The sequence below is a fragment of the Anolis carolinensis genome, chromosome 1 (genome assembly GCF_035594765.1).
Source record: "Anolis carolinensis isolate JA03-04 chromosome 1, rAnoCar3.1.pri, whole genome shotgun sequence".
NCBI lineage: Eukaryota > Metazoa > Chordata > Lepidosauria > Squamata > Dactyloidae > Anolis > Anolis carolinensis.
Window position 1 is genome coordinate 257749713 of NC_085841.1, and position 6219 is coordinate 257755931.

The following is a 6219-nucleotide window of genomic DNA, read 5'->3' on the forward strand; positions in this document are numbered from 1 at the left end:
TGCAGGTATTCCATCCTTTCCCCCTTAGCTTTATATGAGAGAGCGAGAGATAGTAAATCTAGAAGGACTACAATTTGAAATGGGCAGCATCTGGACCACCTGTAAAATTCCTTCAATGAGTCCTCTGAGGAAAGAAATGACAGATTTACAAAGGTAAGCCCAGTCCCCGAGGTGTTCCTGTGTAAATCGGCAGTAAAAGGGCATGTTCCAACAAGAATGCTGCTGAACATAAATTCTTTTGAAGACTATATTGCTATTGCAGCAGTTGCAAGAGGAATATGGATTCAATGCTAAAAAGCAATGAATATTTAAAGGTAAAATACCTTCTCTGAAAAACAGTTCTGTAATGTAAACTATCATTTTTAACATGCAAAGTAACATTGTGGCCAGACAATTGGAAGGGTACAGAAGAGAGATTTCATCTCACAGTCCCCATGAGTCTGCTGGCTATTGTTCCAATTGCCTGATCATGTTATTTATTTAATATGTAACTTGCCACCCACCAGAAGAATCATTTATCATTCCTTAGTGTAGCAGTATCAGATACTAGTATTCTGAGTATCTCTCCCTATGCTCATTATTCTGAAAGATGTTTTCTCTTCTTTCAAGATGCCAGAGAGTCTCATGTTGTGAGAAACCAAATGAGGCTTACATGACAGGAGTTCCTCATGTGCACCAAAATAGGGTGGGCTATAAATGAAGATGATGATGATGATGATGATGATTATTATTATTATTATTAGAGTATCCCATCATAGAGTTTCAATGGTGGGATAACTTATTCCTACTACAGTCCTCTTTGCTGTATTACTATTATCCAGAAGTTAATATACTACCTTACACTACTCCAGTGGGGTTACCCATGAAGACAACATAGAAGCTATGGATATTTCCACATATTGATACCTCAGACTTTAAAAGCAGTGTGATTCAAGGAAATGTCAAACTTACACAATACATACAAACATAGGACAAAAGTATTTTTGGAGTCCAAGAAACAGATGTTGAGTTGGGCTAAACAGAGAAGACTTAAGGTAGCTAAACTAGTACCTTTACCTAAACTTTAAACTCATGCAAAATCAAGCAACTAGCTTGCTACATCTTACAGAAATCATATCACACCAGATTTAAAGGAATTACAGTATGACACAGGTATCTGCTGGGGATATGATCCCAGACTTTGCATAGATATGCAAAACTGAAAAATAGAAAACCTTTCAGAAATGAAAGACCTCTGGTCCAAGATAACCATAGAATCACACTGGAAGACCTAGAAAATGCCTAGAGGAAAAATATTTTGTTAATTATACAGTAGAGTCTCACTTATCCAACATAAACGGGCCAGCAGAACGTTGGATAAGCGAATATATTGGATAATAAGAAGGGATTAAGGAAAACCCTATTAAACATCAAATTAGGTTATGATTTTACAAATTAAGCACCAAAACATCATGTTATACAACAAATACGACAGAAAAAGTAGTTCAATACGCAGTAATGCTATGTAGTAATTACTGTATTTATGAATTTAGCACCAGAATATCACGATGTATTGAAAACATTGACTACAAAAATGTGTTGGATAATCCAGGATGTTGGATAAGTGAGTGTTGGATAAGTGAGACTACTGTATATAAATGAACTATGGGTACTGATCTTGGATTCAGAGGTTGTACAGCAAAATCATTGTTATATTCTTCCTGATCTAATAAAAGGTGCTCACTATTACATCTACAGCCCTAAATAGTTTCCAAGATATATGCTTGCCCAAGTATTGAGGTCTGCTGAGGAGGCTTTTCATAGGGACTGACCTATAGAATCAGTACATTTTGCAAATAATGCGGTGGCAACAGAGTCGTGGAGTGCTCTCCTTTAGACTCAGGATTGGCATTAAGGTTGATTTCAATTCAATGCCATATTAAAACCAGGTAGTTCACAGACTTCTTAAGAGCAATAACTATAGGTTGATTCTGGCCTTTTGGGTTGTGAGGTTTTATCCTTTATTTATTTTTCTGGCATTGTTTTAGTATATTTTATAATTGCTTTAAATTATTTTATTGGCTTACATCCTATTGTTTGTCATAGCTAGAATGGGTCATTGAACTTTGTTATTCTTTGATAATTTTAGCTGATTGGTTGGGAATGACAATTTAGGCCATTGCTTGTATTTCACCCTGAAATCTCCAGATATAAAGTGGGTAAGCAATTAATATTAAAATAGCCTCTTTTTATGTCTGTATATATCCCATTTGTAAATCAGGTGATTTGCACTGGAAATATGTCTAGCAATACAAATATGATTCATTTCAGTACTGTATATCATATCTCAGAGTGGAATGCCAGATACTTTCTCATGCATAGTCAGATGCTTTTCCAATGCCCCCAGCTCCCCACTGGCCACTTAATGGCTGTGGAATAGGAAGGAGATAGGAACAGATAGAACAGCAGGAGATAGGAAGCGAGCTCCAGGGAGATCAGGGTTGTTCATGAAGTCCTATGACCCATGGAGTTATAGAGAAAGGGCTCACTTTCGATTAAGAAGTTCTTCCTAATGTTTAGGTGGAATCTCTTTTCCTGTCGTTTGAATCAATTGCTCCGTGTCCTAGTGTCTGGGGCAGTAGAAAGCAACTCCTTCTGTGAGATCAGTAGAGAATTCCAACCACCACAATGTTCAAAAATACTTGCAGCTCACTAATAGTATGTCAGCTGTTCCCTTTGCATTCCCAAATCTTTTTAAAAATCAGCTAAATGTGCATTCAAATCCCTGTTTCCTAACATGGGGCACACACGCTACGAGAGGACAATTTGAATTGAAAGGGGGCAATTCGATATTGAGTTATTAACCGTGAATATTCTTGCATTTCTTATGGTTCTAGGGTCCTCAAACACCGAATTAAATTTGATATTGTGACATAGATGCGTAAAATTAAAATCAGCATGTACATGGCAATCAGCAGGTGACAATGGAAAGGCAGGAAACCCGTGAATAGAGAGGAAATAGTGGAAAGAGCAGAGAGTTCACAAAAGAGTGCATGGGCCCAGAAAAAGGAGGCCACTTTCCTTCCAAACACCCCACTTCTCTCAGTGTTCTTTTAACATTGCAAGCTATATATATATATATGTGTGTGTGTGTGTGTGTGTCTTTTGTTCTACATATGAATATAGCAAGAAATCTGTAAAAAAATTCAAAGCACAATTATTACTTTCATAGGTAAGTCAATGTTTTTGTGTGCATTTTTAAAATATATATTATTAGTCACACAAAATGACTTTAGCTGACAGGATATTCTTGCATATTCTTCATCAAATGAAGTTGGACATGTAAGTTACCTTGCATTCAATGCAAATTACTCAAATCAAACTGTTCTTTTATCTTTCTCCTTTATGGATGCCATGTTCTTTGGAAATTAGTTTAGACCAAGTTAATGGCCTTGTAAGCTTCCTCCACATGAAGAGGAAAGAGTTCACTTTTTAAATAATAAGAATTATATCTTGGGAGTATCAGGATTATAGAGATGCTTAGGTGGGGACAGGACCCAAAAAAGGTTGGGAACCACTGATCTAGACTGATTCAAAAGACTAAGAAGTCCTGGATTTTGGGTTTCTCTTTTCTTTTCTAGTTTTATTTTATTTCCAGTTCAATATATGTTCTGTTTATCCCAGGGTGCATCTGTAGTTGAATTTGGAGTCAGGACTGCGGTTAAGAGGATCCATACCTGGTGAGCATTCAGGGTAAACTTTGGCAGAGAAGACCAAAGACCTTTGTAAAATTGCAGCTCCCACGATTCCATAGCATTGGACCATGGCAGTTAAAGTAGTGTCACTGCATTAATTCCAGAGTGTAGATGAAATATTTTCTGTCAGCTCCTGTTATTATCAGAAACTTTGTAGACCAGCTCCCCAGGTTGTTTATTTTAACCCAGCATAAAATTGGAAAGAACAGGAACAAAATCTGAGATTTTTCAATCAATCTGGGCGCACCCTTGTTGGCTTCACTCTGTTGGTTATGTTTATCTTTTTGCCGTCTTCCCCTGCTGTTTTATTTCTGCCATTTTAATGACTGTTCCTATTGCTTTCATTTTACAATATTGTATTATGATTTCAGTTATGGTTATGGGAAAGCCTTAAGGCAGGGAATATTTCATCTACATGAGTTCATAAAACCACACTTAATTACACACACAAAGACTTGAAAATGTGCATTTAAATGGCCAACTATATTCTCTAGGCTTAGATGTCATAATATTTCATAGCCACTCAATATATCTTGTTTGAAAAATGCTAAAATACCCCAATTTCAGCATTTATTAAGTGAGTGCAAATCCATTTCCAAATACCATAATACTGTGTAAGTCAACGTTGACAAGTAGGTCTTGATATTAGACATAGATTCAATGCACCCTTGTAACTTGTAAAGATAATGAGAAAATAGGTATTATTGACCAGCTGAGATACTTACCATCGGCTTTAAAAATCCTAACAAGGCAAAGACTAAATGAAATTTAATGAGCCATTTGTAAAGACAGTCACTGCTTGAGGCCATTTAAGTAGCAAATTGGAAGACATATAAATCAAGTCAGCTATTAACTACTCGGCCTTCACAATAATCGGCTCTGGGTGGTGAGTAATTAACAAATAATCAAGAATGGCATGTCTTTGGGGGAGCACACGAGGGCAGGGTATGATGCTGGTGGCACAAATGAAGCTGTGCAGCAGCAGGCAGAGAAGCAGGTGGGGAGGCTACAAATCTCTGAACACTGAACATCTCCCTGAGCCATTGCGTAGCATGTCATGGGAGCCAACTGTAGTTTACTGTATGGTTATTTACATCTGACAAGTTCCTGCTATATTCACAGGGACATAGTTAGGGTGGGAAGACGAGGACATTGTCCCCTTCCTATGCAATTTTCCTCCAATCCCCAACTTTATAGCATTGCAGAAAGTGAATCACGAAAGATCATTGGCATGTAAATTTTTAAGGTTTTCTGTGTTCACATTCTCTGGGCAAGTTTATCTTTCTTTGGATGCCTCAAACCACATTTCTAAATGTTTAACTTATATTTCTACATATTTTGGAGCAAAAGGAAACATTTTCACTGGGGGCAGGATTCTTAACTGAGGGATTTTTGACTTCATTTTGTCCCTATCTGATAGTTACAATCCTGCTTTAGCCCCAGTGTGATTACATAGGCACTGTATTATTCTGCTCATTGTCTATATCCCCCCCCCCCCACACACACACACAAAAGTCACCCTGTCATTAAACTTTAACAGTTGGGCCGACTGGAGAAATAATTGTGGTACAGACTGAACCATCATTAACCTCTGCCTTTATCCCAGATTAGTTTTGCTAACCTCAATTGGAAATTTATAGAAGGCTAAATGATTCCACTAAAGTACAATACTGTCTGGGGTATAATAAGTGTAGAATTCAGTCTTCTGGAATTCATGGCTTTTGTTTGGAGATTATGTATTAGATAGCCTTACATTTCTCTGAGCCATGCGAGATTTGAAGGGTTCCAGTGCATTCTCAGTTTTAATTTCCTTTGGAAGGAAGTTTCAATATATTTAGGGGCATATTTGTGTTTCGTTTGCAAATCTAATGAATGAGCATAGGTGGAGGGTCACAACTTAAACCCATTCAGATGCACATCACATCATATTTCAGCCAGCCATATTTCAGTGTCTGCAAGGATCAGAGTGATCCTTGCAGACACCTTCTCTGTTTTGTGTGAAATAATCTCATCCTTTCCCCAAACCCTGCAAATTTGATTTTTAAAAAATGTAAAGTTAAATTGCCCCTTTCCTTAGAGGGGAGAAGGACCATTCCAATCATATATCTGCTGATGGTTTCGAAGGATAGATACCAGTTAATCTCTGCATTGTAAAGGGATTTGCTATATTACTGCTATACTAAACTTGTCCAGTCAATTTGATCATTTGCAGAGTTTGTTTTGCTCTCCTGTCCCAACTTTTCAGCTCAGCCCCCCAATCCACTACAAATGACTTGAGAATAAGGAGGCAATGTATGGTCTTGTGCATAGATTGATCTCATACAAAGGTCGAGGGCAGATTTGGGGACCAAAATTATGGATTCTGATATGACCCATGGATAAGTTGAACATCATTACATGGTGAGGGGAAAATGACTGTACCACCTCAGGAGGTGAGCTATCTTGGTTGATACCACCAATCTTTCCCAGTCATGCCTTTTAACAC